Source organism: Topomyia yanbarensis, chromosome 2 (assembly GCF_030247195.1).
Source record: "Topomyia yanbarensis strain Yona2022 chromosome 2, ASM3024719v1, whole genome shotgun sequence".
NCBI classification, from domain to species: domain Eukaryota; kingdom Metazoa; phylum Arthropoda; class Insecta; order Diptera; family Culicidae; genus Topomyia; species Topomyia yanbarensis.
In genome coordinates this window covers 23,844,372-23,867,585 of record NC_080671.1, presented here as the reverse complement: position 1 = coordinate 23,867,585, position 23,214 = coordinate 23,844,372, and the positions used below count along the sequence as shown (strand labels likewise).

Sequence of the window (23,214 nt, the reverse complement as noted above, 5' to 3'; positions counted from 1 at the left end):
CAAAAAAGTGAATCGTCGTGAAATTTTTTTCGAGTTTGCATCAAATCTCGACGTTCCATGCACCTTGAACACATTTAGCATCAAAAATAAAAATTCTATTTTTAATTTTTCCTATAGTTTATATGAGAAATTTCTTTGTGGCCGCACTCTGAAACCCGTAATTCCGGAACCAGAATTCCGATCGATCCAAAATTCAATAGCAGCCGATGGGAAAGTTGCACCTTTCATTTGAGACTAAGTTTGGGCAAATCGGTCCAGCCATCTCTGAGAAAAATGAGTGACATTATTTGACACATACGCACATACATACACACACATACACACACACATACACACACATACAGACTTTCCGATCTCGACGAACTGAGTCGAATGGGATATGACACTCGGCCCTCCGGGCCGGGATTAGGTTGACGTTTTTCAGAGTGATTGCATAACCTTTCTATATGAGAAAGGCAAAAGGTATTTGAATAAAACAGTTATTCTAGGAAGTACTAAAACACCCTAACTTTCGATTTTAAATTTTCTATAAAGTAAAAAGTATGGCGGATAGAGCTTAGATGTCTTCAGCACACTTTTCCAAAATTTATCGTTTCAACTTCGCTGAAGCTCGCTTGACTCTAACTAGAATGATTAAAAAGTTATTTTTTGATCTTGATAAAATTAGATCCACCCTAGCTGTGGTTTTAACAAAAAGAAGGGGCTCGCAAACTACGAAAACTTCTCCAAAGACTTAATTAGGCTAAGTTGTGTAGTTTTTGTAAAATCTCAAAATTCCTGCTAAATTTGCATTCTGGACCACTGTGCACTGTAACTAATACAACTGACCCACGGTAACAGCCGAAATTACAGTTGTCAACGTTTTTTTCTACCGTGTATCTAATTCACACAAGATGAGCGGCCTCTGCAATAATATAGCTAAGATAATGCCTTATACCTATTGTACCCTCATACCTATTTGATCCCATTCTACTTTAGTTATTGTTGAGAATTTGTTATAAGGATGTGCCTGATTTTCAACTAGAGAAATCCCATGGTGCATTACGTGGCGATTAATGACAATAAATGTTATTCCCAAAGGTCGCGTTATCTATGAGGATCCGACTTTAGACCTGTTGTGTATAACATTTAAAAGGCTATTTCACTTTTGATAACGTGCGTTTAGAATCCATTTTGGAAGCAACACGAGGTCATGGTGAAACTATATGTCACGAACTGGATATAGACGCAATGCTTAGCAAACGACATCCGTACTCATCTTTTAGACAAGTAGTGGTTGGGAAACTTTCTGAAACTGGATGCTTTCAAGGTGGTGTGCTGTCACCACTTTAATGGATTCTTGTCGTGGATGGATTGTCGATGAAACTTAATGGACATACTTAATACAAAATACCTATTTACTGCATTCGTTAACGTTTTCAAAATTACAATCACTCTTGTAGGTGGTGGTCATATTTTAGGTTCTTATTTACAATTAAGGACAATTTGTTTTTTCTTAAATTTGTGAAACTGCTCTCAGAAAACAGTGGGACATTTCCCGTACAGGTATTCAAAGTCAAGTAACACCATCACACAAATAAAAACCTACCAAAGATGATCAAGCATCCAACGAGGACGTGATTCAACCTCGCATTCCTCGCCAACCAACGTTTGCCACTTTATTGCGTTTCCAGTATCACAACAGGCAAAGAGAATAAATCTTCTGCCAACGACGGCGGAAACCATTAAAAAAGTGTCACCCTCAAAATTAAAATTATTATAATTAAACGAGCAACCGTTTTCGGACTAGCAATTAAAAACGTGCAACAATTCCAGAGGACAGTTGGAACTTCTTTCCACTGCAGCTACGCACGCTACTCCCTATTTAGTTCGTCCGCCGGAAAGTGTCATTGGAAGGGGCGGCGATGAGGCTGGTCCAACTCCCGACGCGTCAGGCTGCTGTCAAATTTGCATACTCTACGCGCATTGCGTCCTTTCTTCGGTCCCCTGGGATTCAAACCGTTGCAGCAATCATACCCGATACGAAAAAAAATTTGTACTTTTGCAAATAATAACGTTAAAATGTGCTGATAAGATCGTTTCGGTGCTCGCTTGTGCAGTGCACGCGCGCCCCTACCGATTTTCCCGATTTGGTCGGTATGGGTTGTGGGTAGGGTGGCGAAGGCGGAGGCTCGTGGTGCATTATGACAATTTGACGCGGTCGGCACGCTACTTTTGCGCGGTCTTTGATGAATCGGTCGGTTTTGCCTCGGGACGTCTCGTCGGTCGGTCGGTCGGTCGTTGATTCGTTGTCGTCGTCGTTGCCGTATGTGCCAAAATTCCGATCACGTTTCACCTGCCAATGTCCGTTCGTTCGAAGGGGTTCGTTTGGTGCAGTTCCTCCCCCCAACACATTTCGCTGGCACATACAGTGACAAATAATACAATCTGGTGTTTTGTCGGTCGATGGTAAGGTGTCCCCGAGTCGAGAGTAAGACAAAAGGTAACTCTGTGGTGGCGAAATCGTGGCCGTATTATGTCACTTTTTATTGCTGTCAAAATTGCCACTTCCAAACCCGCCAGCCAACCAGCCCCACACTAACCCAGCGTGCAGCATAAGTGAATCCGATGATGGATCCGCGGCAATTTGCTATTTCATCGAGGCGTGTCTTTCGTGTACGACCAATTTAGTTTCATTTTCTGCTGAGCGTTGCGTGAAAAGTGCCAATTGTTGATCTTCATACGTGCCCGTTGACACTGCGGTGCCTATTCTAGGTTAACATATTTTGAGACTTGTTTGACGCTTGTTTCACGTAAATCTAGGCTTGAAGTCATGTCACATTCAAAATGCTTTTTTTTTGTTGCTAAGTTGGCCTTAACCTCTTCGAAGTCAAGTACCCATAAGACCAATTTATTCCTCGCCGTCTGGCCAATCCTCTTCAATCCCGCACGGTGGAAGCACGGTGTCACCAGAGATTTGTCTGTTCCGATCTATTATTCATTCCAGTGCTCTTTTTTCCCTCTTCACATCCTTCGTTAGGACTCACTTTGCGGGTGCATTCTCCCGCGAGGAGAAGAGCTCATGTTTTTGCATAAAAATGTGCATCATTATTATACGTCGCTCACACGAGAGAACATGTGAGTTCGGGCCTGGAGGGGGACGGGCGCGTGGACTTGAAAACTAGTCCCCAGTCTAGAGTTGGCCTTATGAATAAGAATGTCATACCCCATTATTCGCATACGGTAACGTTTTGTCGGAATATAGGTGCAGGCTGGCCTTGGGTCCAGTCGATCTAACGACGACACCGGAAGACGCAGGAAGCAGGATAGAAGATGCCTGCCATCTTCGTCTCTTCCTTTGCTTGTTTGTCGCTGCTATGCGAATTGGGTTGGCATGAGGAAGGGAGTTCAGGAGGTGAAAAAGTATGGAATTACATATCATTCCCGGCCTGGATGGTACGACATGACATATGTTCCTCCGGTTGGGTGTATGGATGGTAGATGGGTGGTGTTGGAAAATTGCGACAATGACAGTGGAAAGATAATAATAATAATGGCTCACTGTAAGTGAAATACAATGCATCATTCCGTCTTTATTGTTGGGATAAATGGAAACCGAACGACGTTCGAATAGAACGGAGGTAGTGTGACGAATCGGATCTCGTGGGGATATTGTATTAGCGAATAGTTGGCTGAATGAAGAATTCGAAGTTTCTTGTTCCGGAACGAAAGGAATGCACATAACTAAGGCAATAAATTGTACTGTACAATGATGTTTTATAGTTGACAGCTCGAACATGGTGCTAAAACTATCGATCATATTATGCGTTCAGTTTTATTAAAAAAAGATATTCAAAGTTCATTTCCAGTTTCTCGAAAGCTAGTTCGGTAGGTAAAAATCCACGCTTGTAATTGAACTATGTTTTATGAAGTTTAGAATTGGTTTGCTTCATTTGCAGAAATCAAGAATTTGTCTCATGTCGTAAGAAGTGATAAAAACAGGACACTCTTCTACATTTCCTGCATCTTTTAGACTTTTTTGTACTAAATTTGTATTTGCATTTGTATTTAAAATTTGTGTTCATCTGACACTAAGTCTTAATGAACTAAACTAAAAATAATTAACCTAATGTAACAGCAAACGGTGACGAAATTGAGGAATTTCACGAAGATCCGTCCGAAAATATTTAAAATAGTGACCGACCATCTTAGATTCCAATGAAACTTTACACGTTTCACCGTCATGCAAGACTAAATATTTTCCACAGGTAATAAGATTATTTTGACTCAAGAGCAACTTTTCAAAAGGGCGTAAACGTTTCTACGTGTATGAATTTCAAATTTTTTTTGTTCGATTACTGTATTTTAAACAGCAAAACTATCTAAGAACGAGTTACAGGGAATGAATACTTCTGTCTGACAAAAATATACACAGAAGAAAATGTTGTGTCATTTTTCAAAAAAACAAATTTATGATAAAAATTTAAATTGCGAAAAAACCCATTTTTTTAAATTTTTTATATTTTGTTACCAAAAATCTAAAGAGAAAAGAGACATTTTGAATGTGATTGCATGATGGAGAAAAAATCGGTAAAAAAGTTTTCCTAACAATAACTTCGTACATGTTTTTAAATTTCATACTAATAGACATACAAAATTGTAATTCTATTACAGAATATAATTCTAAGCACCATTTAAAATCAAAATGCATTTAACAAAAATCTTCCAAAATGCGATAGTTTTCGAGATATTTGAAATTTTGCTCCTTCAAAAACAATTAATTCGTGTAATTATGCTCTTTTTAAAAGTTATTCGCGTTACCCCATCAAAAAATGTCAAAAATTTAATGTTTATCGTTTTAAAGACGTAAAAGCAACCTTTTTAGTGTATTTGGATCCTGGAGAAGCTTTCAATAAAAAAGTTTTCCTAACAACAACTTTTGACATTTTTTTATAATTCTTACTATTTGCAGTCAAAAATACAATTTTCTTTTTGAATATAATTCTAAACGCCATTTTTAATCGAAATGCTCTTAACAAAAAATTTCTAAAATGTAGTAGTTCTCGAGATATTTTAACTTTTGTTTTAACAACACAATTATTTTGTTTTATTATGATCTTTTCATAAGTTAGTCGCGTTTCTCCATCAACAATAATAGGTTTTTCAAAAGGCCCGTAAACTTTCCTGCAACTTTCTCTTTGACATCAAGGCGATATTGTGAAACATCTTAAAGTTACATGAAAACAACCAACATATGATTCAGCTATATAGTTTAATCTACAGACCCTATGGTTGAAATATATTTAGGTTGCTTTCATGCAACTTTCAAATGGTTTACAATATCGCCTTGATGTCAAAGAGAAAGTTGCACGAAAGTTTACAGGCCTTTTGAAAAACCTATTATTGTTGATGGAGAAACGCGACTAACTTATGAAAAGGTCGTAATAAAACAAAATAATTGTGCTGTTAAAACAAAAGTTAAAATATCTCGAGAACTACTACATTTTAGAAATTTTTTGTTAAGAGCATTTCGATTTAAAATGGCGTTTAGAATTATATTCAAAAAGAAAATTGTATTTTTGACTGCAAATAGTAAGAATTATAAAAAAATGTCAAAAGTTGTTGTTAGGAAAACGTTCTACGTTCTTGCAAAGTATGTAGTCCTAATAGTCTGCAACGGTTCTCATATGGTGGCAGGTTCAATGGATCATTCCAAGGCAATTGACGTAAAGCATATCGTATAAATTTGCGCTGGACGGCTTCAATCCTTTCACTCCACGTTGCATGATAAGGGACCATTCATAAATTACGTAACGCGAAAATCGCCCAAAATTGACTCCCCCCTCTTCGCATGTAACAAATTGTCACAAAATTCTCTATCCCCCCTCCCCTATTACGTAACAAATTCCTCGAAATTTTTTTTTGTTCAGTAAAAACGTTACGTAACGATGTAGCTTTCTCCCCCTCCCCCATATGTCACAACATGTCACAACTTCTCGTACCCCCTCCCCCCCTAAACGCGTTACGTAATTTATGAATGGTCCCTAAGGGCACCAGAAGATGTTTGCAAATTCCAACAGCGAGCGCACTAGTGAGCAATATAAAGGATCTCGGAATTCGCTGGAAATTTTGAACATAAAAACTAGAAATCGATGTGCTTTGTTGATAGTCGCTGATAGGTGATTGGTATATGTTAGCCTTTCATTGAGAATAACACCTAGTGCTTGTACGTGGTCAACGCGTTGCAGCTGAGTTCCGGCAATGTTGTAGTTAAAATTAAGCATGTCCCTTGTACGATGAAAACTGATGACAAAACATTTGGTAGCACAAAGGATCACCATGACAGCAATTGTAAAATGTATCAATGAGACACTGTAACTCGCGGCAATCAGCTTCATTCCTTATCACAAGAAATATCTTCAAGTCATCGGCGAAAAACAATTTCCCTCCACGCATTAGAACAAAGACCGCATCATTCACGAACAATGAAAATAGTAGTGGACCTAGTGTACTACCTTGGGGTACTCCGGAATTATTGCAAAAGGATTCAGACACGTTGTCACCAATTTGCACGACACACACGCGGTGGACAAGGTAGGATCGAAGCCAGTGGCAGAATCTCAAGGTACATCCTAGTTTATCAAGCTTTGCATGCAGTATCTCATGGTTAACTGTGTCGAAAGCGGCCTTAAGATCTGTGTAGACCGTGTCCACCTGGAGTTTCTTGGATATGTTTTCAATGCAAAATGATGTGAAGCTAACTAAATTCGTCTTTACCGATTGACCAGGGAAGAATCCGTGCTGACAAGGGCTTATGTAATGTTTACTAACAAAAAACAGCACCTCGTTGATAAGAGATTCGAAGATTTTTGACTCAACTCTCAGCGAAGTGATTCCCCGGTAGTTCACGATGTTGCTTTTGTCATTCTTCTTGTGTATCGGAAACGTAACTGAAAACTTCCAATTATCGGGAAATTTTTGCTGCTGAAGCGACACATTGAAAAGGTGCGTCAGTGGGATCGCTGAGATATCGGAACATTTTTTCAGAACAGCAGACGGCATAGCACTTTGTCCTGGAGCATAAGACGATTTTGTTATCCGTATTGCAGAGAGAACCGATTGTACTGAAATAGTGAACCGATCCATATCCACTGCACCAATGGGAACATCACGGGTCGCGTTTTCGAGCTCGATGGCAGATGGCACATCAGTCGTGAAGACACTTGAGAAGTAGCTGGCAAATAGGGAGCATTTTTCCGCCGTTGTAGTCGCTACTTCGCCATTGTAGACCATCCTAGACGGAAGACCCGTTTCCTTTCTCTTCGTTTTAACAAAGCCCAGAATCCCTTCGGATTTCGTCGTAAGTTTTGTTGGATGCGGTTCACATGTCCTTTGTACAGCAATTTATTGTAACAACGGTATTCATTACTGGCGAGTGCGAAAAAGCGCTTGAGAATAGGGCATCAACGATTCGTGTACGCACGTAGAGCTTTGGCACGGATGCGTTTCGGATTCCGAAGAATGGCGTTAGATCAGGGAGGTTGATATTCTGGCACGGATTTTTCAACACAGTCAATGAGTAATCGGTTCAACTACAGCATTTACATCAACTTGATCAAGTAGTACACTCCAGTCAATCAGCGATAGGGTGCGACGTAGTGCTGCTAAATCAGTTTTGCGAAAATTACGACGATTCACAGCTAAAGCGGGTTAGGGTATCCACTAGAGTGACAGGAAAAAATGACCCTTATCGGCCTACCCCTGATTAGATTCCTAGTCCCACCAGGAGTACTTGCACCAAATTTGAAGCAAATCGGGCAAGTCTAGCTACCGGACCAACGTGCCTGAAGTTTGTATGGGATTTTTCGACAATTTACATGGAGAAAACCCACTAACTCGAATTTTTGCCGCTAGGTGGCATTGTATGTATCGTATTTTAACTGTAAGTAAAAATAAGAAAGATAATTTAATTGTCTACAACTTTGCCGAAGACTGCTAGTGAATTCGGCTTTGTTAGAAGAAGTTATTAAACTTTTAGTGAAGTGATGTTTGAGTCAGTTTTGCATGGGGCCTAGCAGTGCATGGTTGTGTACCAGTACTCGATTCGCGCGAACTAAACATTTTTGTGAAATAATCATAAGATTTAGCTCTATGGAATGTTCAGAAGAATTGTAGTAAATAATACGGGCCATGTTTTGGTTGAATCATTTTAATTCCACATTTTACCACATAGAGGGCGCTAACACTAACATTTCAACGGAAAGAGATAGAAATTAGGTGTCTTCTACAAAGTTGTAGAAGAGGCATTTTGCAATAATTCTTCCGAACATCGTGATATTCTATCTCTCTCCTATGAAAAGTTAGTGTTGGCGCCCTCTATGCGGTCACATTTGAAACTAAAATTTTTCAACAAAAACATAACTCGTATTATGTCTTATAATTCTTCTGAACATACTACTGGGCTAAACCTATCGATTATTTTACAAAAATTCACAGTTCGTGGGAATCGAGTACTGATACACAACCATGCACTGCTAGGCCCCATGCAAAACTGACTCAGACATCATTTCGTTAAAAGTTTATTAACTTCTTTTAGCAAAGCCGGATTCACTAGCAGTTTTCGACAAAGTTATAGACAATTAAATAATCTTTCTTATTTTCACTTACAGTGATAATACGATACAAGCAGTGCCACCTAGCGACAAAAATGCGAGTTAGTAGGTTTTCTCAATGTAAATAGTCGAAAAATTCTATACAAACATCAGGCACGTTGGTCCGGTAGCTAGACTTGTCCGATTTGCTTCAAATTTGATGCAAGTACTCCTGGTGGGACTAGGAATCGAATCAGGTGTGGACCGATTGCGTTTTCAAAAATTCATTATTTTTCTGGGCAGTCTAGTATCCACGTCCAGAAGAAACCCACATCAGTCCTGGTTGGTTGAAATCACCAAGAACTATTATCACATCGTTTGCATCTGCCTGAGAAGAAGCGTGTTCTATAGAGTCTAGATGGAGCTGCGTAGTAGTGCAGTCAAGTCGCTTTTCTGGAGGAATGTAAACAGCTCCAATAAATTAGTTCTTCATCTGCGTAGTAATCTTCGTCCAAACAGCTTCAATGCTTGATAAACTATCCACACCAAATTCACAGGAGGCTTGTGGGGAAGAAACAGCGATCAAAACTCCCCCGCCGCGACCATGAACACTGTTATGTGCGCTTCGATCCGCACGATAAACCTCATAAGAATCCCCGAAGCTGCATCGATGTAATACGATCATCAAGCCAAGTTTCCGCCAGAACGTAAATATCGTAGTCACCGTCAAGAGCAGCCAAGTACAAGTCCTCGATTTTCGTCCTTAGCCCTCTGACGTTTTGGTAGTATAGCCGTTGAAAGGACGTGATGTACCCGATGGCATGCTAAAAAACCAAAAGGTTTTCAGGGAGCGGATCGTCATTTACAGCAAAATACTTGCCTGAGAAGGGAATTCGGAAGACCCCCTCACGACCTCCGAACGCAGGGCCAGTACTTATCATTCTTTTTATCTATCCTGGTGGTCGGGCGCTCAGGGACTCCTAAATCTGCAATAGCGTGCCAACCACAACTTCGAATCGAATGCCTATTTTTAATAATTATCTGCTACCTCTCGCGACTCTTGTGAAGCACACATTCGTATATATGGCCATTAGCAAAAAGAATTGTCGGACTAACATTCGTTCTCTGGCAGGAGTCCGTATTGATCAATGAACACCTTGAAATTACCAGAAGTTGCACATTGAAGCATGATTTGTTACATCCACACTTTTTTATCTATCGACTCTTTATGTATTTTTAGTTAGTACCAATCAATAACAAAGTCGCAACTATGGGTGGTCGCACAGGCTCAAGATCAAGCTCAAGCTTAAGTGATTGGAAATCTCGACGTGGTCGGGTATAGGTATAGGATTGGTGTTAGTAGGTAGGGAAATGAATCAGGATATATCTTGGTAGATTTTGTTATTTAGCTAAGTACTCACGCGCTTTGTCTTTTCATTTTAGATCAAAGTTTTCAGGTGTGTGACCTCCAGTAGAAATAAGCCGCATGGAATATAATAGAGGTCTTTTCATCTATAGACAATATGATCTAGGCAATATGTACGAAGTCGCTCGCGTTCAATTTCCGAGAATTCAAACCGAGCAATTTGAACAGCCGGTCATCGGGAGTATTGCTTCTTATTAACACTTCCGTAATCATTTCCAAAGTTTGCTGTACCAAGAAAGTGTACATAAAGTATAAAAGATATCCCAAAAAAATGTGAAGAAATTCACTGCGAAATGTTAATGACAAGTTGGCAAATTGCAAACGACATGTTTATTATGCGTAATAAATATAATAAACACAACGACAAGGGCTCTTGATACATCGGCGGCCCAGCAAAAGAATGAATGGGACAAGAGCAACAACTGACAAAGACCGACTACCATATGAGCGGTTCAAACCCGAAAGAGTGACGCAGAGTACTGCACTGGACGATTTCGAAGAAAGGACCAGGAGTGCGATTTTACAAAGTTTTAGCTTCCGATGACCCAACATTCTGGAGTGTTGAAATGTTTACCACTGTTTAGGAAAGAAAAAGTAGTACAAAGCTAGTGTCAGACCTTCATGAGAACTTAAGAAGTCTCTTTTGGAGGTATTCGTCAATGTAGATTTGTCGGCAGACGGTTCAAGATTTAATATAAAATGGCTTATTTTGACACATCTACAGATTGCTTGCCAGGGTTACCAAAAATACAGAATAATCTGCATTTATACAGATTTTTCAGCCATTTTCAGACCAAGAATCTGTATGTGCAGATATACAGATTTTTGAGAAATGATTTTACAAAAACTATTTTTTGAAATATTTTTTTCAGTTTCAGTAATACATCCTCTGTGTCTCTCAGCTTAGCCCTCTATATTAAAATATATTTTACTTTTGAGAGTGGTCGCACATTCTGAAAGGTAAAGGTTTGTAATACACTCAGGTTAGCACCCAGCAAACGCCTGGCTTAAGTCTATTTCCAGAAACTTTAATTGTAACGCTCTATGACTTTGTTAATTCTCAATTTTTTGTCCGAAAATTCGATAGCTACATTGGTCGACCTAATGTATATAACATTATATATCATAAAAAGTCATTAAATGAAGAAGAAAATTTTATTTTTCCATTGTGCACATCGGTAAAGTTCAAGCTCCTGGATGTAAAATATCAGAACGATTTGTAGTGTTTTTATGAAGTCGTAGACAGGTCCTTGCTTGACTGATTTAAACCACAGGAATTAATATCTTCGATAGATAATTCAGCAAAATCTAGGTTAAACGACTCAATTGATTCGATACAGATATCGACACAGATTTTGCTAAGAATAAATACAGATGAAAAGATTTTTTAGGACAAAAATACAGATTTAATTTTGGCAACCCTGTTGCCACGCAGAAAACTTTTTGGCATAGGCCTTTCCTACATGAAAGTTTACTTTTTTCAAATACGGGTTTAGAACCAAAGCTTTGAAAGTTATATCCTGGTGTGGAAGAGCCGGTATATTAATATATGCTGTTACTTAGTGTAGAATTAGACTTCATCCTTTACGGCTATTGTACAACCTCTAGAAAAACCTAAAACATTGGTACACAAACGGGAATAGCTAATCAGAAAAGGTGACTATGGGTCAGTGATTCACTATACACAGAACGGATAAAGATCCGTCCAGATTAAGTCATCTGTACGGAGCAAAACCTTGACTTAGGGACTCCTAGCATATTGTACGTCGCCTCTTACGACCCTGGAGCAGGTTCCAAGTGGTTCTATTCTTGGCTGAAATAGTGCAAAAAGATTTTAGCCCGCCGGACACCACACGGCTTAGAGAACAGCGACGGATTGCAATCTATGAATAAACTGGCTAAACCATTTCCACCAAACCCGGAATGCAGCAAGGAAAAGTATCATTGAAGTCAAGGCAGCGCTGAACTCGACAATATCGGCTACTCATTACTAAGAAATCTACGTTCCCCAAGGCAAAATAGCCCTGCTGCAAATCTACAACCAAAGGTGGGAAAGCCGGACTCCTGGCTAACTGCATTAGTTATACCGATCCCCAGTAGGACTCAAGTGACATGCATATACATGGGATTTCAGGCCAATCAGCCCCCTCCGCTGTATAGAAAAACACTGGAGGGAATGGCCAACACGCATTCCGGAAAGGAAAAGGTACCGGGTTCTACATTGCATCTCTCAGGGATATCCTAGACCAGACAACACATTCTTCACATTAACATCACCACCTTGGACATCGATAAGGCCTACAATACAGATTAGCGGGAAGGAGTTATCCAACCACTCGACTGTTGAGGCATACATGGCAACCTCGGCAACTACATTCAACGATTTCTTCAAAAACTGGAAGCTCTGGGTTCGAATCAGGAGGCGAATCCGACTTCTTCAACGAGGAGAACGAGGTACCCCAGGAATCCGTCCCACCTGACCGTTGCCGTCTTTCTAATCAGCATACAATCCATCTTCGGCAGCTACCACCTGGAATCCACATATTCCTATGCGCCGACGACATCTTTTTGTAAGTTACCGGAAAGACCGAAGGCCGAACAAGAATTGAATTGCACACAGCTCCATTTCACGATTGGTTACATCCGTAGATTTCAATCTAGAAAAGATTTAATTCACACTTATGCAACTCTCCCACCGAGTAAACGACCGTCCGAACCAATTCAGCAACACACCGATCCCATACTGTAAGGAGCCGAATATTCTCGGAATCACAATGGACCGAAAGACAATCTTCGTCGCACCACTTCGGGAAGATTAAGAACGAATGCGCCAACCGGAAAAGGCTTATGGTACCATATGCACCAGACACCCAAAGTGCAATCGAAACCTAGCAGTAACCATCAGCAAGACGATATTCCGGGATCGAAATCACCGGACGTAACCACGACGGAATGAACCACATCCTACAACGGACGGAATCGACCACTATACACGGATCCATTTGGTCGGCCTCCAAGCTACTACAAACACACCTGCAGATAGCGCATGCGTTGAAGCCGGCCATCTAGTCTTCGGCTGAAACATCGCCCTGGTATCCATCTAAGAAAAAACAACCAGGAACGACGAATCCGTAACCTATGAAACAGCCAAAACAATATATCAGGAATTCGCCTGATCGCTCAATCGAGTTTGTGCACACCCATGGAACGCGCAGTTCTCCTAAATAAACCCAACCATATTCCAGACTATTCGGGCTGGAGAAGCCCCCGAAATCGTACTGCTGGTACTGCTCGAAATATACGCATTGGAAATAGTTTCTTCGAATATCGGGCTATTAAATTACCGAACCGAGCTGAACCGTAAAAGGTACACACTACGGCCAAGTGGCGGTCCTGAAGCTGTATAACCAGGTAAATTTAATGGATGTCTCCTTATGAACGATGAAACGTATCTCAAATTGTACTTCAAACAATTTCCGTAAACCCAGTTTTTGTTGGGAAGCAAATGTCACTAAGAAATACACATTTCTTTTTACCGACAAGTTTGTCGATAAGCTGATGATCTGGTAAGGAATCTGTAGATGTGTCCGAAAAACTCCGGTTTGCATTAAAATAAACAATATGAAATGACAGTTGTACATCAACAAATGTCTGAAGAAACAAAACGTGTAACTATTGCCTTGCATTATGTCCCACCGAGGCCCTGTCGAGTGTTTTGATCAGATTTGGCGAGTTGCTACTAAGAAGTAAGAATGCGCAACAGTGAAATGTGAAATTAAATTTTGTAGCCAAAAGATACTATGTGCTAAAGCTCTTTCAATCAGTATTTTGCGAAACTCAGCTATCGGAATTCAATAAATTTCATGGAAATCGAGTAATTCACCGGCACACGCAATTGAGCCCCATACTACACAGACTCATGTCCAACAAATTTCAAGATTTTTTTTAAAGGACTTCAGAGTATCTATTAATTTCGGAGAAGACCTATGAGCTTCATAGAAACTTTACAAACTTCAGGTAAAGGGGCCCAACGAGTTCAAAAAGATCACACGGAGTTCTTCAATTTTCTGTTAACTTGAAAAACGCCTATGAAAACAGAAGTGTCCACGAAGAGCGGTATTTCACCAAGGTCAGGACAGTTCTTCGAAATTTAGAAATGTGTTCTGAACTTCAAGAAAATCGTACGACTTGAAATGATTCTTAAGAATATCTGAAAAGTCTTCGGAACGTCAAGAATACGCAGTAGCCTGGGTAGTCATACAAACTACAGGGATTGTCTACAAGCGTTACGAAATGTTTTAGAACTTCAAGGGAATCACTACAAACTTCAAGAAAATAAGATTGAGCATGAGCATGAAGACCGAATTCGTAGATGCTACTGCGTTATTGACTAGAGCTATCAACTAATATACACATAAAATCAACAAATGAAGCTATACTTTGAAATGCCAATAATGGCGCCGGCCACGTCCTTACAGTCATTGGGGAACGAAAGGAGTGTTAGTGTAACAAACGCTGTTATAGAGACCACGTATTCCTCGGCATCTCTACGTATGTCACGGAGAGGAGTTTTAGTTAGCGGAATGGAGTAAAGAGTTATACCAATTACCTTGATAAGTGATACGATCTATGCATCTCTAAGAAGTGTTATCATTTGTTTTTTGCTCTCGGCAGCCGGTTGGCGAGAATTTATGATTTATCGTTTGTTGAATCAATTCGAAAATTCTCAGCTTGTAATAAATGCAACTTAAACTCTGAACAGCTGACTGGTATTATTATGAGCCATCAAACGACGACTATGCATTCTTTTCTTTCTTCAAGAACAAATGAATAAAATGGTGTATTCAATAAGTACCGTAAGTAGCTGATGCGTATGGCTTTGTATGCAAAACATAAAACAATGTCGTCGGGTGTATGTTCTGCATACAAAGTTGGTCGCATCAGCATCTCGGTACTTACTGAATACGGCGCGCGTAGGTTTTTTATGCTGACTATGTATAGTAGCGAAATTGGAGACAAAAAGCAACTAATTCACTTATTTAATGAACCAATGTGCTGAAGCTAGAAAATGCAGAAGACACAAGCCAAGAAGACACTCTTGTTTTTGTAGCTTCTTACGACAATAATCTAGCTATAATGAGTTGGGAAGACGACCGGTTGAAGATTTGCTGAATTTTTGGCCTCCGCGGCCAGTCCACTAGAACGACTGATTTATACAGCAGTGCAAATCAGTCGCTCCAACTAAACAGACCGTAAAGGCTGAAAATCCAGTAAATCAATCAATAATATCGTTATGCATTTGATGAAATCTGGCTAACATGGCAATTATTAATATAGTGTATAAGCTGCTCAAATGATATGTTACTGAGAATATTAATGTATTTAATACAACAAGAACAAGTCAGGCATTGACCATTTAATAGACTGAAAGTATACAAATAAATATCAGTAAAACATTTGTTCTTAATGCTGATATGACTGATGAAGATTAGTAACTGATTTTTCATCCTTTTTGCAAATTGTGCAAAGCTTACGTGATTCAACAGCCATTATTCCACTCAGACAAGGCCATGCGTAATTCCCACGCACCGTAAATTTTGGATTAATTTCCAAACACTAAAAGGACAACAAAAAAGAAGTTTGTGTAGTTCAAAGATATTTGTGTGGTAGCCGAGATTCTTCACTACTTAAGGAATAATAAACCATTCTGATAGAACCTATAGCCTGTGTATCATACTGGATTAGATTCAAAAAATATCCTTATATTTTAGCCCCTGTATCATATATGTATAGCGAGCCAAAAATTCAGATTCGCAATCGCATTACTGCCAGTTTTTCCTTCCTTCATAAAGCGAGATATATTCATAGTTGCTCCATGTTTACGCTGGAATAATTTTTTGTGCTACTTTAATTATACTTGATCAGAGCACAACACATTCATCATCAGAACTTTTTGTACAGGTGCTAGAAGTTACCAGACAGGGGGTGGGTGTAGCGTAGTTGGTAAATCGATTGCCTTGTACGCAGCGCACCTGGGTTCGAGTCCCGACCCCGCACATAGGGTTAGAAATTTTTCATAAGTGATTTTTCTAACCCGAAGAGGCGAATGTTAAAACCTCTATAATCGAAATAAAAAAAGTTACCGAACACCTTGGCGTATAATCGTCTATAGCGAACCTCGAAATAGGTATTAGAAACATGACCACTATTTGAATCCCAAGTTTTGCGAAGAAACAAATGCTTATTAGAGTTTCGATTGACACAGCAAGTGTAAGACTCATGCTACTTTGTACTCTACTGGCAAATTTTAGTACCGCCAGTTGTTCATTAGGGTGTCCCAAAATGACATATTGTTAAAGTCATCGGGCTCACTTCTTAAATGAAAGGCTAGGGTGTTAGCATCACTTCCTTCTTCGCAGTGAATTTGCTAAAACGCTTCCTACTGGTGACTAATTTTGTTTGTTTTGAAAAATGGGCCGATTTTGGATAAAGTTTCAAATTTAATTATATATATTGTCTTCAAATTAATAATTTTCGGAAAGACTGAAATACTATACTAACTTAAACCTATTTTCAATTTGAACATTTCTCTACTTAAATTAAAGTCAAAATGATGAAAAACGCCGAAAGAAATCCATTCTCCGCAGAGACCTACCAGGAACGTTGAAGTCCAGCTTAGCGAGCTTAGCCTGTTGAAGTGATCCTGAACTGTCTTAGATTTTTTTCAGCATTTTTTATTTTTCTGGAGATCCAAATGGAGAAGTTTGGTTAGTTGGCTTGTACAAATTTTGAATTATAAGAGCGGCAGAGCCATTAAAACTTAAAATTTTTGGTGTTTTTCAGTATTTTTTCTTCAAAACTACAAAATTTTAAAAGTATAGAAAACACTTTATATAGTTGAGCCAAATACAGGTGCGTAATTTTGCAGAAGAAAGTGTATAGCTACGGCTAATGGGGTATGAGTTATTTAAGTCTCTAATTATTTTTTAAAGAGTTCATTCTCCATAATTACTTCTAGGAGGCATCTTCAACAAAATAATGGTGTTAGAAGATGCGCTGTATTCTGTTCTAAAACTTCTAAACACTTCAAGAGCATGTGTGAGCCCGATGAATTTTTTTACATGATGTCATTTTGGGACACCCTATTGTTCATTCATTGGCACCTTGCTCTAGTCTAGTCTAGTCTACACATACACAGCCAATACATGTAGGGATCCTGGAAAATTGCAGACGTTCGTCCACAATTTTACTTGTCATTATTAATATTTGTGGCACATATTGAATATGACACAAGCATTAAAGCGGTCAGGCCAACTGTGCAGCGTACAAAATAAAGATGATTCAAAATTATGCGGCAATCAAATTATTCATTCAATGAATAATTTAATCAACGGATTATTTTGAACCTTGAATAAGGATGAAACGTGGACAACCGTACACAACCGTTTCAATTTGATGGGGGTTTGATAAATCGTTGGGAGTGACGATGCTAAGAGTTGGAGGTTAATGTCACTCCTTTGGTCCTAGGTTCCTGGGATGGGACAGAAGTATTTAGCCCTTCCCTGGCTAATGAGCCAGGGTAATAGCGCCCCCTTACTCGCTCTCTGAAACAATAGAGAAAATTGGCGAAATCGGTCAATTAGTAGTAATATAAACAAAAAACGCATAAAAAATACAAACCAACAGACAACTCACCTTCGACAAAAATTCCTACGGGACTTCTATGTCCTAATAGCAGAGGTGACGCGTGGTCCCACCGTCAACCTGTTCAATATTTTACAAAGGCCCTGGAAACGTCACAATCATCTCTAATTCGACTCCATGAGACGTTTTTAGATCAGCTGTTTTTCTCGTTCAGATCAGATTATTTCTCGTTCATATCTTCTGACGGTACTCGGGTGGGCTCGACAAAATCATCGATTCCATCCAATATCTAACGAATAGGGCAAATGAAAGATGTTCGGGTTTTTCTGTACGTGAGAGCTGAGCAAAACAAATTTGTTGTCAAAACCCACCGATAATTGTCAAACAAACGTCTGGTAGAATGCTTAAAAGAGCAAAAAGTACACTAAGAAAATATATTCGTAAATCTGCTACGAATATGTTTCGTGCAGAAAACTTTCGTAAAATATACGAATTTTTCGTACATATGATGAATCATTCGTATTTATACTGAAACGTTTTTATTTTCATCACGAGTTTTTCGTATAAACTACGAAACGACTTTTGTTATCTTATTACATTTCATTATTCAAACGAATTGTTCAATAAAATACACGAAAGCCTTTATAATATTTACGAGCATCTTTCGTAATAAGAACAATTTTTTCTGAAGGATCTCCACAATAAATATGCGCCAAAAATTCATATCGCTGAACGAATTTATTGGTAAATCTGCTAAAAATAGATTAGATGCTTCCAATTCGTGAACTAATTAAAAGCACGGCGACTTGATGGACGAAATTTTTCGTAATTTTAAATATTTAGTGTAAATTGCACGAAATTAAAAGTAGAAAACGAAACTACGATGAATTTCGTGATGACTTATATCATGGTATGATATGAATTATCTTGGAATGTAGAATCTTTTGTTCCACGCACCAAGAAATAATCGTCTTTCTGTAAAAAGAAAGATTGAAATATTTGTCAACCGGTTAAAAGTCATCTCTCGATTCTTTCAAATGGGGTAGAAATTTAAATGTTCTTCACGCAATTCATTGAATCTAGAAAAAAATATGTTTCTCGTAAAATATCGTAGGCATGAGATATTTAACATAAACCCATTCATTTTTACAATAGAACACAAGATCATTCGATTAATTCCTGGTTTGAGATTATGTCCATTTTGCACTCTCGGTAGATAAGTCTTCAACATGTAAATGCAAAGAGCACACAGTTCTTTGAAGCAAAAGTAGACGGTTAATTATTATTGTTGAACCAACGAAATACATTCTTAAAACCAATATACCCCAAGTGCAGCAACATTTCTTCAGGCTACCAAAGAAAGGGTTCAACCGACTGTTATGAACGTACGACAACATGCACTCAAATATTATAAATTGCTCTCGTTTGCACACAACACACCCATATGGTCATCGCACCAATGCACCCTGGTTCAATATTTGTCTTGAACCGGTGCAAAAGGAAAATCAGTATAAAAATCCGTCGCAGTCGCCCATGACATTCACGCTGTTGTTCCAGTCGTTGCTCACGCAGCTGCTCAAAGCATGCGGTGAGAGTACGAGATGCGTGCATGTTTGTGGTTGAACCGGTCATGAGAAGGCAGATTTTGCTTACCTGTTCAATGAACAGGTTGAACGTACCGACGCGTCGCCTCTGCCTAATAGGCAGTACAGGATCATGAAAACAGAAACCTTCCGCGTTCGTCGTGCGTTGGCGGAAAACACAAATAACTGTACCGTATATTTCACAATAGGCCAAACCGATACTAAAAATCGACTGAGAAGTCATTGCTATTTATATTTGGCTCAACAATAGTGAAACACGAAAGACAAAAACGATAAGAAACCATAACCAGCAACATTAGGAAAATCCTCCGGAACTTTCCAAAACCGCGGCGAACGAATTGGGACTGTGTACCACATTGAATATATTGAATACAGTCATAGTAGTACTTACTGGTTATTTCGGAATCATCCTTACGCCAACACTAGCTCCTAGTAAATCATCTGGAACACCGCGTGTAGGTCTTCACTCGCCGGCTAATCCTCAGAAAAATCACGATATTCTTCGGTGTAGGTGAAAAGTAATTTTCGAACAACCAATTCATCTCTTCACGATTCTAGTAATCAATTCCTGGCCAACCACAATGGACCTAGCAACTGGTATTGAATTTGGCATCCATCCTTCAACTGAAATATGGTTAACAGGTAGATTTCCCGAAGGCACTGTTCCTCTGCCATCTTCGCATGACGCACTGAGGCTTGCACTTGCCAACAAATCGCGACGAGTATAGATAAAAAAAACTTTAATATTTTACAATTGTAATCCTTACTATGCTATATTGTAATTCTTGTTCATTCAGTGGCACCTTGGATAGAATAATTAAGTACAGAAAAATAATCCGATTCTATCGTCTTTTTTGTTTTATATACCTAATTGTTTATTGTATTGAAGTACAGACATTAAAGTATGAGCAATAGCTTTCGATATGTTCAAGCTGAAAGGTAAAATCGATTTTTTTACCCAATGATACAGATGCTTAACAAGAAAACATATTATACTAAATCAACACAGTGCTGAGTGTAATTCCCTCTCGCAGGTTGATGGGATTGACGGTATTGTAAACATCATCAAGCCACAATATATTCAATAGAGTTCTACTACTAGAGGTTAATTAGTTCTCATGTTAATAATCCACCAAACATTATGACTACTGAGGATTTGATTTATATAACAAGCCCGCTTCAAGATGTTGATTACAATACGCCTCGATAGTGGTGTGTCGAGGAGGCCGGGAGGGCTGATATGAGCCTTTTGTCTGTTCTATACCTTTCCTCTATTCACCAGCTCATAACCAACAATCAACCAGTAACAAATAGATAATTGAGAAAGGATGTGCTATGTGTGGTGATTGGCTATTCAAGTATTAGTAGTGTTTGAAGTACTAATGTATGTCTCATGTGATGATCATAACTTCAGCTGTATCTTGTACCTATCTAATCTATTACGTCTATCATATATTGTCTTTTATTTCTTCTTTTCGAGTCCTATACTGCCATTCTACACCCGCCTTCAGCTGGGTCAACAAAGATGGTGATAGTGAACGTCTTAACACTCACACATTCTCAAACGCGGTCTCAGCAAAAATGCCATCGTGCACGCGATTACGAATCGGTCACGTCCGAAAGTCTATCCTTGATCCTAGAAGCCTAGGTCCATGCCTTCAGCTGGACCAATTAAGAAAATACGCCCATACCTATTAGACAACACGTCTCATGGCGACATGACCGGGAACTCTATCGATATAAAAGATCCCACTCTCTGCCAGAATTCAAACCGCGCACTGAAAATTTAATATCAGACTCACGGTTCGCGCAACCATTCAAGAACACACGTTACAAAATCACGTCAGCGTACAAACGTTAGAGCCCCTCGCGATTTTCCAAGCAACCTACGAACTCGCAAACATGATTACACCCCGGTGATAAGGTGAAAATCTCAGCACTCATAAACTTACCAACACGATCTCAAGTGTCAACCTACAAACTCCCGCGCTCGCGCCATCATGAATCGGGATCGTCCGGAAGTATCTATCCTCGGTACAAACAATCTAGGTCCTTGTTAATTATTAAAAAAATAATAAAATTGAAAAATAACTACCATATCCACTAGACAAAACGTTCCATGGCGACATGACCGGAAACTCTAGTGATATGGGGTAACTCTCTCCCTGTCAGAATGTGATCCGTACACCGAAAACTAAAGATCAGAATGACGGTCCGCGAATATATGAATCGCCGCAGGGTTTCAAAATCGAATTTATACACGCGAAGTCACATACACGCGAGCACACGCGACAAACACGTCAACATACGAACGCTTAAGCCCTTCGCGATCATCTACGCACACCTATGCCCGCGATCGCGTAAACTTGATAACACTGCGACAATTGTGTGAACGTTTTAGCACTTACGAAGTTACAAACGCGATCTCAAACGCCAACCCGCAAATGCGCGATCATGAATCGGTCACGTCCGGAAATCTTTAACCTTCATTCTAGCAATTTAGGTCCATACATTCAGTTGGACCAATCAAAAAAAAATAAAGCTCATATCCACTAGACCACGCGTTCTACGACGACATGATTGGGAACTCTAATGATATGGAAGAACCCACTTCCTTCTGGAATCTGAACCGTACACAAAAAATTAAGTATCAGATTCACGGTCCGCGCGCGATCATTCTAGAACACACGCGAATATGCGAAAGGCACACGGTTATGAAATAGAATTTATGCACGCGAAGTTACACGTTAACACACGCGACATACAAACGCACACGCGATCGAGCACATTAACGTACAAATATTCGAGCCCTTCGCGATGATACACGCGATTCCGAGTCCCTACGCCCGCACATGCCTGAACCGTACAAAGAATATCACATTCAGAATCACGGCCCGCTACAATTGGCCTATTGCAGTGTTTTATTGGGCGACATTGCCTGTCTCGTCTGCAAATTGTAGTATGTGATTCTGACGGGGAGCCCTTCCGAGAACCTAGCTCTACAGCTCCAGTAGGACAACTCTCGAAAAAAAAAAAAAAATCAACACAGTGCTGAGTGTAATTCTAAAATAATACCATCAAAAACTTATATTTTAGTCGGAATGTCTTATGCGTACATCTTCCAAAATGTGTATCAGGAGGGGTAATTAATCAACATTATAGTTCTGCCTAATGTGTATAATAATGAAAACTCTTGTATTCCCAATTAGATGATTGTCACTCTGAATCAAAATTTGGATACCAATACCCTCAGACACAACAATGCGCATTACCTCGCATACTTAACGAGAAATTAATGCAAAGGTATAGTTTGTTCGGTTCGGTTCGATGCTTCAGTTCGTCTAGTTAATCTATCATGAAACAATAAATATAATATCAGACTGATCCTACCAGTAAATATTAGTTTAAATGTTTTCAATTGTTCCGATTCAATAGTTTTATTTCACCATCATGGCACACTTCTCAGCCCATCGAACAGTATCTAATCCGTATTGTGCAGTCAGTAGCCGCGCTGCAACAACATCGATTGTTGCCTTCGCGAAACGGTCATCCCAAAATGTGTGGAAAAGTAATCCCCTAGCGTTTTTCCAGCTTTTTTTTTCTATTTTCTATTTAATACATACATACATACAGTTCCCCGTCCCACCTGTTCATCAACTGCGCGCAGTCAAACTCGTTCGAATCGTTGTGGCTGCACTTTTCGAAGCCGATAGGATTTTTTTTGTTCCGATTGCTTCCGCTGGTCGCATACCGCCGGCCCCCGTTCGTTTCAAACTGATCCGGATGAAAAAAAAGTTAGGCTTTTTGCGGCTGTCACTGTTGAAGTTGCTGTCGTTCTGTTGAGAATTGTAAATACTATACCTACCCAGGAGAGACAGGCAAAAAAAAAATTGTTCTAGAAGCACAGGTTGCGAAATAATTTCGCAACTTTTATTCCTCAAAAAAGTGAGGCACATGTGGTGGCTTGCTG

General features: G+C 39.4%; 1 protein-coding gene across 3 annotated transcripts in view; it reads left to right on the top strand.

Moving 5' to 3' along the window:
• LOC131678416 (CUGBP Elav-like family member 2) overlaps positions 1–23,214 on the top strand; it is a 1,026,317-nt gene that overhangs the window by 852,881 nt on the left and 150,222 nt on the right. The gene's annotated exons all lie outside the window — the stretch shown is intronic.